We start from the raw sequence: 13,852 nt of genomic DNA, 5'->3' as shown, positions 1-13,852 counted from the left end.
ACCATGGATGCAGGATGCATCAGATCAGACGCCCTCCCATCTCTCTCTCTCGAACATGCTTTGGATAAAAGGGAACGTATTTATAGATATAAATGAAGATAAGTTATAACATAATGACTAAATAATAATAATAAAAATAAAAAGAATAATAAAAAAATGCATTGAAAATTGCAGACCGAATACAATAGTGCATTTAATATACTTTTTAATTTTTAATATATAGGCCTATACCTATACTCCCGAAGGGAAGTGGCTGTATACTTCAATATTTTTGAAAGCCTATAGCCTTACTGCTCACAAACACAAAGTATCCCATTGCACTGAACAAATAAATATAGCATATCACTGGCAGTCGCAGATGATCTCTGCCCATCCACGGATGGATAATTGATCTCCAGATGTTATGGGAGGGGGGGGGGGAAATAACATATATCAAAGGCCCTCGGAAACGACAGCTGGACGATATTGGGACACCCTGGCACTGCAGACCGCTAATCCCTCGACAGATCAGATTAAATCAAAGCGATATTTCAGAAGTATGGGCCAGATGCATAATCTTTCGATTTAGCCTATTATTATTATTATTATCCCAAACTATATGCTATTTTATATAGGCGGCTATTAGGCCTACTGCAATACATGTGCAGTCTATATCAAATCTGAGTATGCGGCCTGCCGCCTATTATTGGCTAATTATGGCTATAGCCTATAGGACATTATAGGGCATATATCATGCGTGAATCTGAACCATTATAATATTTGTTCAAAAGAGTGTAATAGTGGATGTCTGGGAGGCATGTGCCAATCTTTTCAATCCTTAATGCAATAAGCATTTTTTAAATACATGTTACTAGGCTACACGCGCATAGTGGAATCAGAGTCTAGTAGTCGATTTGTCTTGTCGTTGCAGTCCAAATGAGTGAAGAGAAACGAGGTTTAACAGGATAGACAGTTAGACACCCACCCTCGCCTCTGCCTTGATTTGAGCCAACATACAGCGGTGTCTTTTACCGAAAAGAACAGATCTTCCAACCCTGTCGTCATCTCTGTCATGAGTGTTGCATGCTTTCGAGTTTACAACCGTGCGCTATTGGGCTACATCATTAAAACAAAAACAAACAAACTAAATCTATAGTCTATATGAATAAATTACTACAAATATACTCCATAGTACACTGTAAAAACTATGACTAGGTTTTACTCAATAAAAATGCTGTCACAGTGTGACATCTAATAACATTGAATAGAATTTAAGCTCTGAAAAATGAGTTATATTTACTAGATATTTGTAGATATTGATTTATATTTACTAACTATTTCTTTGAAATTGATTATTTTCTACTCATAATTTGACTGGATTCTGATAGAAATTGATTAAGTTTTACTCATTATTTGATTGAAATTAATTAACATTTATTAATTATTTGTTAGAAATTGATTATTTTTTACTCATCATTTATTTGAAATTGATTTAAATTGACTAATTATTTGTTCAAAATTGATTATTTTTTACTCATCATTGGATTTAAATTGATTTAAATTTACTAATTATTAGTTTAAAATTGATTATTATTTACTCATTATTTGATTTAAATTGATTAACATTTATTAATTATTTGTTAGAAATTGATTATTTTTTACTCATCATTTGTTTGAAATTGATTGTTATTTACTCATAATTTGATTTAAATTGATTAACATTTACTAATTATTTGTTATAAATTGATTATTTTTTACTCATCATTTCTTTGCAATTGATTTATTTTTACTTACTATTTCCTTGAAATTGAGTATTTTTTACTAATTGTGTGATTATAATTGATTTAAAATTATAATATTTTTCTTTGAAAAGTATTGTTTTAATTGATATCGCATTACTTTAAATATTTTATAAATGTAATTTTGTTACCATATATATATATATATATATACATATATATATATGTATATATATATATATATATATATACAGTATATAATCTACTCAATGTATTGAGCAGATTATACACTATGGTAACAAAAGTGACATTTATAATAATAGATTTAAAGTAATGTGATATCAATTAAAACAATCAATTTCAAAGAAAAACATTATAAATGTAAATCAATTATCACACAATTAGTAAAAAAAACTCAATTTCAAGAAATAGTAAGTAAAATAAATCAATTTCAAAGAAATGATGAGTAAAAAAAGTATCAATTTCTAATAAACAAATAGGACAGAACAAATAAATAAATATTATTAAAAAGAATAAAGTAATTTGGTGTCCATAATATTAAAACTCAGGTTTAAACATTGCAGGTACAGATGAATAAGAATACCATTGTAAATGTGTTCAACACAACTGCAGTTTACTCAAGTAAACAATGTATACATTATAAACATGGTACAATATACATTATAATTATAAACATGGTAAAATAAAACCATCACACACACAATTTGATTTGACTTCTTGAAGAGGCATAGACATATTCAACAAAAAATAATAATACAACATGGTACAATAAAACCAACACACACACACACACACACACACACACACACACACACACACACACACACACACACACTTTGACCTGTTAAAGAGGCAGACATTTTCAAGAAAAATAAATAAATATATATATATATAAAACAAATTACCGGGACAACCTGGGCATGTAAAAAAAAATCTAAAACACTCATGTGTTTTTGGACAAGGTGCAAAAGCCTGTCCCAGTATTAAATCAAAATATGATGCCACTACCCCAAAGATATTTAGATTTCGTAGAACCACCACCTCCAGAAAAACTAAAACATTTAAGTCACCATGTGATACAGTCATTTCCTTAATGGCACATACAGTATGTATATGTTCCCTGAGCCAGGTTATTTATCAACGTTAACACTAACCCAAACCCTATGAGGGAACATAGGGCTTCTTAATCTATTTTTTTTTTAAGGCTGTGCACCTTTGGGGTCAGCTTTAGGGAATCGAGCTCCAGCAGGACTTTCTGGAAGAACTCAAATGTATATTTGAGCTCTTTGGGATATGCCAAATTGACGACGTATGTCAATCCAATGAAAAGTTGCCCACATTACGCACTACTTTGATGCCATCTATGACAATTCCAACTTCACTTGGACCCTCGGAGGTAGCTCTGATGCTGTAGATGGTCATCTTGGTAAGATCAAGGTCTTCTGCCACAGGGTCATCAGCATGCTAAAATTGTCAGACAGTCAAAGAGGGGAAAGTTATATATCTTTTAAAAATTTATCCCACGATTTTGTAACACATTTTTCACCCCTGTGTCAATTATCTAATGCGATCCTGGGCTCTACACACCCTCCGCCAACCTAGTGCCCATATATGGGGGACATGGGGAGAGCAACGGACTTGAACTCATGCTTCCTTCATGCCTGAGTGTCCAAGTTGCTCCTTTGCACCTGACAGGGGGAGTTTCCCTGGTTGGACGTAGCGCGTGAAAGGAACACGTTATTCCAACCAGTTCCTTTCCCCTCCATCAGGCGCCCCGGCTGGCCAGGGGGAGGCAGTTTAGAGACCAGGATTACTGCATGTTTTTGTGAGGGTACCTACCCTAGGGGACACGGGGAGAACATGCAAACTCCACACAGAAAGGCCCTTTGGCCAACCCCGCCTCGGGTATGGGAATCGAACCCAGGACCTTCTAGCTGTGAGGCGACAGCACTACCAACTGTGCCACCGTGCCCCGCAAAGAGGGGAAAGTTATAATGGAACATCTCCCAAAATGGTGCCAACACTTTGGACTGGGCCTGTCATTGCTATTTCAAATAAAGCAATCAATTTACATCCTTTATTATTTTGTATAATGTGCAAAAGCATAATGTCACTTAAAAGGGTTCTTTATACAATGTATTATGCAAAAATAGTCAATTTGCAAACCCACAATGTGGTTTACTATTGTGTAAGCCAGTAACGAGTGTTACTATTTTTGAAAAATGTTTGTTATTTAAAAACATCACATCAGTTCAACAATTCAGTGACACCATTGATGAACAGAGTCAAAATTCTAGATAAAATACATATTTTTTTCCTGCCAACTGTGTATTGATGAATATCTTACTCTACTTTCACCCTCAGGCTGGTCACCTGTCAACCAGTCTCTAACCAGAACTCTGACATTCGTGGGTCTAAATAATTATATAGACTTTAAACGAGGATGAGCATTTAAACCCTCTTATTTCAGAAGTAGTACTGAAAACAAAACCTTTGTTTGTCAAGAATTGCAGGGATAAATCAATGTACTATATTATGCAGTTACTAACGGGAGGTCTGACTTAAGGGCAGACCCCACCACCACCACCAAGACATGCCAGGTAGACAGAAGTCACCTGCTATATTTTAAGATGCACTTCGACTTACATCATACACTTTCAAAAGTAGTCCAGTGTCTTCTCCCAGATAAACCATCAAGCAGCGAATGATGACCTCTCTGGTCTTGTTGATGTCAGGGTTGCTTGGAGACTGAAATTACAAAAGGAAACAAAGATTCAAGTTCATAATGCAAATATTGTCCACCGATCTAAAGTTGTTGTAAACACTGATTCAAACTAAAAGTGCATCTTATTAACATATCAGGCTTATAAGGAAACCCCTATCAAAATCATTCAGGTAATATGTCACTATGTCCAATGAAAACACTTCCTATCATTTTTCTGTCAGTTTTCTAGGACACCAGCTGACTTCAGGAGGTCATTGTTCCCAGTAAATAAAGAAAATGTATAGCACATGAGCCTACACATACACCTCCTACAACTACTACATAATTGCGTACTGTATGGATTAAAGTTCCAGAGGTGCCCACCCTTTTTTGATTTGAGAGCTACTTTCAGAATGACAAGCTGCTGAAGTAGATCTACCCACCAAAGAAAATGTTATCCAATTGCTGAAAATAGTTAAACAATGTCCCTGAGTGGGATTTGGAATAGTGGCACTTGGAATGGGAAATACAGAGGGAACATTTTTAATTGGTAAGGTTTTCTTGCATATAATGTTGTAATACTACTGACATTTGTGATACAATACTTGAAAAAAAATCTATTGCATTTTGGGTTTGAGCTGACAGCCCTTTTTTGTTGTCAATTTAGTCACCTTAATACAAGTGGCAGATTATTCTTTTTATAACATTTAAATAATCACACCCATGTGAAGTGAGGGGTACTTTACCAACCCTGATCATCTTACATCATCGCAATATCATAACATAACATCATATGCCGATTTGCTCAGTGACAGACAAAACAAACATTAAACTCTGTTCATTGGCAATGGCGTTTTTATGAAAGACAAACATTAAACATGCATATACCGCCCTTCAATAATATATTTTACAGCCGATCTACCTTTAGGGCACCCCTGGATTAAACAAACCAAATGTGAATATGTTAAGCAGGGAGCTTTATATGTACTGGTAGGCAACTTTTGTTAGGAAGAAGGAAGGCACTGGTCCTAAGTATTGACCTTGAAAAGTCACATCATTTCAAACCATGTTATTAAAACTAAATTGTTAGAGTTTGCACCAGTGCCTTCCTTCTTCTACACTTACCAGTCCCAGACTGAACTTGGCTTGAGGTGCGTTGGAGCCGCTTTTGTTATGGGGGGGCATACTTTGGTTAGACATAGCATTGGTTACACATAGCATTGGTCCGACTGGATTAAGGTTGGTGAGGGGCAGGCCGGGGTGCGTTAAGACGACCAGATAAAGGTTGGTGAGGGGTGCGTTAAGGGTTGGGAGAGGGTTACGGTTAGTTTTAGGTGTGCTGCCCCTTGGGAGGTTAGGGTTTAGGTGTGCTGCCCCTTGGGGAGGTTAGGGTTAGGGTGAGGGTTTGAGATATCGGACCAATGGTATGTCTAGCCAGACTAGTTTCCCCGTTTCCACTTTGTATGAGAAGCTACTATATGATCCGGGTTGTAGATTAATCTTTAAATCCAACCTGCATCATACAGTCGTATCTCATAGTAGTATGATCACAAAATGCTTGAAATAAAATAGCAAATATAATAATCAAAGAGTATTTGAACAATACCATGAGTAGTATGGCCTGTAACTTCACCCCCATGGCTCCACCCTTGGTGTTGAAGAGGTCCATTAGACTAGGAGTGTACTCGTCGAGCTTGGACATGAATGTTGATTCAAGGGACACCGTTGTTATCCTCAGGAACTCATCCACGATCTGAAAGACAAAACAATGGAACTATCTTACCTAAACATACAATACCATTTTATGAACTCCATTTATGCGGATAGCTAAATCATCTGACCATACTGTGTGTGTGTGTGTGTGTGTGTGTGTGTGTGTGTGTGTGTTTTCACATTTACTTAATGATTTTAAATTAGTATTGTTATAACTGTACAATTACACATGTACATTTGCACAACAATCTGCTAATATTTCTAATTAGGATGCACTTGTAACTCACATGAGGTATTTCAAATAGAGCAGGCCATCTGGCTTTGAGGTCCTCCATGCTGGGTGACTTGTTGATGATTTCTTGTCTTCGATGTGCGAATGTCTTTGTCATTTTTTCTTTTATCAATGTCTTATTGTCTCTTTTCATTACTTCACTAAGCAACTAAATCCTCTCTTCTTCTTGACTTTTTTCATCCTCACCTGCCGGGTATGGAGGGAGGAAGTTCAATGCAAAGTATTTTTGGCTTGAACATTTAAAGGGATATTTCCTTTCCTACTCAGTCTTATGTGAACACCCCAGACAGTTTTTAAGTTGCTTGATTCAGTATTTAGATATTTCATATAAAGTTTTGCTGCCCTGCACTGTCTGGTGTGGTCACATAAGCCTGAGTAGATGATAAAATTACAATCAAAAGATAAAGTGAAATATCCCTTTAACCTTTATCAAATGGCTACAGGAACTGTGTCAAGCCTGGCGCAAAATCAATAAGTTGAAGTGTAAATCTAGGACTCATAATGATGTACTGTGCATGTTCAAACCACATATAATTTAACATTATTTTAGATGGGGGTCTGCGGCCCAATGTACATTCATGTGGGGGTCTTTGACAGGAATGGTTTGAGAACCAGTGAATTGCATGTACATTATACATTACATACCTATTGATATGATTCAGTCAGTAGTTTAACCAGGAACCCTGCTCCTGGAATCCTGGAAACTGCATCTGAAGAGATATTTAGATGAACTTTTTCAGTGTAATCAATACTATTGTATACACATAACAGGGTACATACATAGCAGTGTTTCCTGTGTGTTATTATGTGGCCACCATGCAATCATAATGGGGGTTCCAGATGGTCCCCAGCTAATTGATGGAAAGCTGGCAACCAAATTGACCCTTGTAGATCAAATGGACGAGTAAGGGTCAGTTTGGTTTCTTTATACACTCAATTAGAATTACATTTTTGAGGGGCGCTAGCCTTTAGTTAGTCTTTAGTTCAATGTTTGTTTTGCAAACGCCATTGACAATGAAGGGAAAATTTACATCATAATGTAACTCATTACGTCATATTGTCTCTTCATTGATAATGGCATTTAATGTTTGTGTTGGCACCGTTTGTTTTACATCACCAAACCAAATCAACATGAGTTAGACTTTAATATATTAGCGCCCCTCACTGCAGGTGTGATTTTTGTTCTGCATTAGGTCGAAAGCGCCATAGCTCTAATCTAATGCAATGGCAGCAACGGCATTAGGTCTATGGACCTATGGCTATAGGTAGGCTGCAACTTGAGTCTACAAATTGAGGAAATTAAATGCAGTCACATGTAATTCGTAATTACTCACCTGAGTCACGTCCAAGAACAAGAATGTGAGCGAGCGGTGGGTGTAATCACAAGCAGAGTCCTGCAAAAATTAAAGTAGATTAGCATATATGCCCATTAAAAGCCTATAATGTTACATGCAGTGTTAGGAAAGTTCACTTTCTACATAAACTAGTTCAGGTCACAGTTTTGCCTACTGTCAGCTGTCCAGATATTAAATTAAATTTCAGAATGTTAGACCAAAATTATTGCCACAACCCATAGCCATAGAACCACAGAATAAAGTCCAAACCTTAAAGTAAGCCCAAATCACTTTGGGCTTATCCAAATGAATTCCTAATTATTATTATCATCATCATTATTCATTTTATGTTAGCCTATATTTTTACATTTTGGAAAACATAGCTAACACTGAGGTGCCCACAACGTTTAGGTGCCCTGTGCCCAACCATCCTGCACCTTTTTGCAATGTGAAATGCCACCGAATGTGTAATAGTTTTCCACTTTGCTTGTCTTCATATGGGGAAATGAACCCCCAACTTGTGAAAGCTCATATGCTTTTATTGTTAAGGCAAAAGTTTCTGAATGTCACTGACAATGACTCTCACTCACAGCCTGCATATTTCTGCTTGCCGAAAATAACTGATCCACAAGCTTACAACGTGTCACGGACGTGACGGGTTGTGAGCTTGTAGATCAGCGCGCATTTTCAGCACGACAGCATGGAACACGTACGACGAATATACATCAGCCTCCACTCACTCAATTCACTGTGGGAGGGTTTTTTTCCGAGGCGATTAATGTACAGAGTAGGCTACAGACGCAACGCAACATAAATATTTTTTTATTTTTTCGGTGGCACCGTGGAACAACAAGTTTAACTCAGTGTTTTTGGGTCGGGACATATGTTCTCATTTGTGCTGTATCTGGCTGTGACTACAGTGACTGTCTGCGTGCATCACGTCTCATCATCCTGTTACATGTGAGCTGCGCGCTCCCATATAGACTTATATGCGCGCTAGATTGATGATTACATTAAATTCGTGTCGGATTTGGGTTTATTGGTGGGTTTTACACCAGTGGCGTGACACATTAAGGCCTGTTAACGTTGCGTTTTAGCTGGGGGTTTGCCTGGCTAGAAGGTTCGATTGAAATCTGACACCCATGAACAAAGTGATACGTTATACAGGACAGAAATGAACGCGTTCTCAATAACTTTAAACCAAGGGACCACACAGTCACATGTACACACTGGATAAATGTTATACATGAAGTCACATCATGACAGAGCAGACGGGTTCCATCCATGGATCACACGACAGACGACATGTTTCAGTTTCAGCCAGGGCTAAACTAAACTTGCAGACAGTAACACAAAACAATGTTCAGCTGCTACAGCAACTTATAATAAACATATCTTACCTTTCTTTGGGGAAAATGGTCCAAGTTTATATAGTTCCAGACGAAAGAAAGAAAATACAAGCAGCAGGCCAGCAGCTAGAAGTTCCAACACCTGCACCGTGTTGAACTGATTGGGGCAGTGATTAACATCTATATACAACCAATGAGTAAAATTTACCCATTTTCTACATCTATCGTTTTTAGTGACACATATAATTAAATTCTAGTCAGTTATGGAGAGCTGATTTTATTCAGACAACATTGTGTAAATGCAATTCATAAATAACTAAAATTGGTATGAAAACAGCTTCTCCCATATGAATAAAACTTACATAATTTCTGCATAATTGCAATGACTCAACAATACAATTAAATTCTACTCAGTGATTCCTACCTGATTTTATGCAAAGAAAGTTGAGTAAAATACAGTGCATTATATTGTTTAATTCAACTCAATTTCATTGAAAACGGCACACAGTCCTTTTTATAAGCAATATGAATACATATTTATTAATTACATATTACTTCAGCCCAGTCTCAGTTTTTACAGTGTATTTGTATAGTCTATACATCGATGAATCAATCAATAAACTAACAAACAACATGCTCCATGCATTGCAAATCGCATTAAGACATTTTAACAGGGGCAGGGATATGGACATTAAACCCTTACAGACTTGAAGTCAACTCAACAGGGACACAATAAACAGACAGCATGACTGATCCCCTTGCAAAGTCATATTTTACATCAAAGAGTTGAAATTGAGCTACTGATTAAGCGGGAGAAAAAGAATATTGCTGTTGCAATTACAGGATGACCAGTTGAAACTAATTAGGGCCTATTAAGTGGAAAATTTCATTAATGAAGAAATCGGTGATAGGATATGCTAATGACAGCCTGTTGGGATGATCATCCCATTTATTCACACCGGTAAGTGTCAGGTTGACCTGGCAATTGGGTTACGCTAACACGGTGGTTGCGCTCCGAATATATATATAGGCTACATTCTATATGCTCACGATGCATCGCATGGTCATGCATTGTTGTGGGCTTGTAGATCTGCTATATTTTGGGCACGCGACACCCTCAAACGTCGAAACATAAATGGGGCCACCCTTTTTCGCTCATCACCGGTTCTGCTGCAATCTAATGTTGTGTTGTTTGTTGAAGAATATAATATATATAGGCGTATACTGAGGGGCAACTGGGTTGAGTAGAGACAAGTAATTCAATGTCCAGAGAATTGTATCATTTCGGATATGTGTACATCATACATGTACTGATGTACAACTCAAACGAAATGCATTGAACGCCATGGCATCAAGATCACGGTCGAAAACGGTTTGGCTTTCCCCCTTGCACACCTGGGTCACATCACTAACTACCAAGTAGGCCTATAAGTAAAGTAACCACCCCCTGTGGTGGTTGCCATGGTGAGTAGTAATGCCACACGTCTCCACCTGAAGTATATATTACTATTAGGGCCACCCACTGTGATTAGAATTACATCAAAGTCATCATCATCATCATGGCCAAACAATTAATTTAACAAAACTAAATAAACCTAACAGTATAGGCTAGTAGTGAAATAGTTTCCAGTGGTGGCTTTTAATAATCCATCTCTCCATATGAAGATGGGCTCCTTGCATCCTGATTTACATGCAGGAGAGAGGCTGCCTAATAAGACTGTAGATTAAGGGAAGATTTAGTTCAGTCATTCGCGTAGAGTGGGCTGCCCATCAAAGACTTCAGGATCTGAGGGCTGCAGATTAAAAAGCAAACAGCTGTTGGAATTTTTTTGTTTATCTGCATGCCCACCACCACCACCTCCTTCACTCTTCTCATTTCTACCCAGGCAATTTAAGTCCTAATGTAACATTATGAGCAGGAATCTGCAGGATGTCCTCAAACCCAGGGTCATGGGGTACTTTGTGTGGAGGCTAAACTCGACAAAGGCAAAGCAGCTCTGCCGGCATACATTATGCTAGCCTATAGCCACAAGATTGACATCTTAATTGTGATTTTGTTTTAACTCTATCATTTTTATTTTTTTTAGCAGTCTAGCCGTTTATAATGTGTCCATGTGTCTGGACTGGAGATAATCTCATATAAACTGCTGATAAGTGCCACATTTTGCGTGCCCCACTGCCAGTAGGCCACTAAGTATAATAGCACATCACCATAATTCCACATACTGTATGTTTTATACTAATATGAAATATTTAAAGGGATATTTCACTTTCAAACATTTTGTATGCAGTGTGCACCCCAGGAAAGTTTCTTGATTCAGTATTTAGATTATCCATTTAATCAGACATGTGGGTTCCTAGCCTACCATAAACCCACTGTATTTCTAATGCATGAGGGGGCTGAGTTTTTTCAATTATGTTTTTTGTTTTGGAAAATGAAATAAATAAAATAGGTAAAAAAAAAACAACACAGCCACCTAATGCATTAGAAGGACAATATCAGTCACCAGAAGCAGGGACGTACAGTATGTTTAAAATTAGTCTAACATGGTTACATTTTAGTTTGAAGCTACACCGGATTTATATAGGAAGGGAGTGTGTCTGATGATTTTTGAATATGAAATATCTAAATACTGAATCAAGAAAGTTAAAAAGTGGGGTGCACAGTATATACAGTAGTATATATTTTTAAGCTAGTTTCAATTAGCTGAATCTGTCACGAGTACAGATCTACAAGCTCACTCAAGCTGTGAGCTTCTAGATCGGTCCACAACACGGCACCCAAGTATAATCAGACATAACCTTCAAAAGGAGAGCATTTCTTGCAGCAGGTCATAAACTGATAAAAAACAGCTGAAAAATACACTGAATATTACATCCCTGTCTCATGGTGATTGGGAAAAGTTGACATCTATTTGCCAGGATGAATAAAGAACTTCCACTTCCTACGAAGGTCACAAGATAATGGGGTTTTTGCACTGGGCTGCACCCTGAAACATAACTATGCATTAGCCCAGCCCCCCCACCATGGACCTCCAATGCTGAATGTTTCACATTTGCAATCAGAATGAATGATCACCGCCCGCTCTTCAACTAGCCATGCATCTATCTAGCTTCGTCCTAAAGCATACACACAGAGTGACGATGTACTGCTGGTATATATATAGATCAAAGACAGTGGGGTTCAGCCATTGCAGTGCTGAATCAAGCTGAAGGGTGTAGTGAGTGCAGGAGGCAACTTGATGACGGCATACATCTAGAGCTGTAAGTCAGGAGAAAAACACTGAAGCACATTGCAAGAGGATTGGCCGCTCGCTTTCCCCAAAGCACTTATACCCAGTAAAGTCCAGTGTTAAATAGCTCTTAAGAGTGTACAAATGTAACCAGTGAACAAATGTAACCAAATGGTCCTTGTAAGAATCAACATAATATACAACAGTTGTATACTTTTGGTTACAAATGGATACATGAGGATTTTAGTGTGTACGAAAGGCACGCACGCACGCACGTCCTCATTAATGTTCATGATAAAATAGCACAATTTCTTTCTATTCAGTCTGTGTCCCATAGGAGGACTGTGGGCAGTTCAGATAACCCGTCCACCAGTGACATCATCGATGGGGTATCCAAGCTAATAGAAACTGCAGCCGAATCTAAATATATATAGGCCTATATAAAACAAATATTGTTCATGTTGCTGGTGGACGGGTCTCTGAATTGCCCACAGCCCTCCTATGAGACACAGACAGAGTAGAAAATGAACAAATACTTTTTCCCTCCTGTATCGGAACATGGATCAGTGAGTGAACATTGTTTGCTGTCCCATATGGTAGGACTAGTCCCATAGGCCAGAGGATTAGGTTGCCAGTACGGGCCATGGTAGCCTAGAGAGGCATGCCGTTGCTTAGAGACGTGGCAGCCAATAACAGAGCTACCAACCTGCACACATTTTGTGTACCAACCACGCAATTCTAGGTGTCTATACGCCTAGAATTGCGTGGTTGGTACACAAAGTGTGTGCAGGTTGGCAGCTCTGCAATAAGGACTAGGTGGTGACTAGGGACTAGGTCGTCATTCAATTTGACTAATTCATATGTCAGGTTTCACCTGAAAAAATTGTGGCATTTTATCATGAACATTAGTGAGGAGTGGTGAAGTGGTCCTTTAATGTGTCGTACGTAACATTACAGGTCCATTTGTTTTTAAACTCTCTCAGTTACATTAACACTGAGGATTTCACAGTGTAGCTTTTCAAGCTCCAGCTTCTCATGTCTTTTCAACAATGGCATGTTTGGTAGCTGCCCGTTGGCATTGCTTAATTAGGCGAGGAGTTGATTAATTTGCACTAATTGACAGCTAATTTAAGGCCTTAGGGCACATCGGATTGACATATTGTCGGTGCACCGAGGCTCTGTGAGGTCAGTGCAATGCACTGTGGCTGGATGGAGGATTGTGGAATGACCCCACCCTCCATGTGGAATGACCCGTCGCTTGAAGAGCCTTCTCTGGGGCTTATGGGTGACAGGCAGCCACCAGTGAATGCACCATGATGTGGACGTCGGGTCATTTACCATGTCAACACTCAGAAGACTGATCAATGTTCATACGTCAATATCCACGAGTTATTCAACAGTGGATCTGTCATCAACTGGTTTGAACCATAACATCAGCTCTTACAGTAAACTTAGTGAGCAAACAACGGTCCACAACGAACCAAGGGT

Source organism: Protomyctophum parallelum (genome assembly GCF_964188405.1).
Source record: "Protomyctophum parallelum genome assembly, chromosome: 20".
Classification (NCBI taxonomy): domain Eukaryota; kingdom Metazoa; phylum Chordata; class Actinopteri; order Myctophiformes; family Myctophidae; genus Protomyctophum; species Protomyctophum parallelum.
This window is presented reverse-complemented; position numbering follows the sequence as displayed.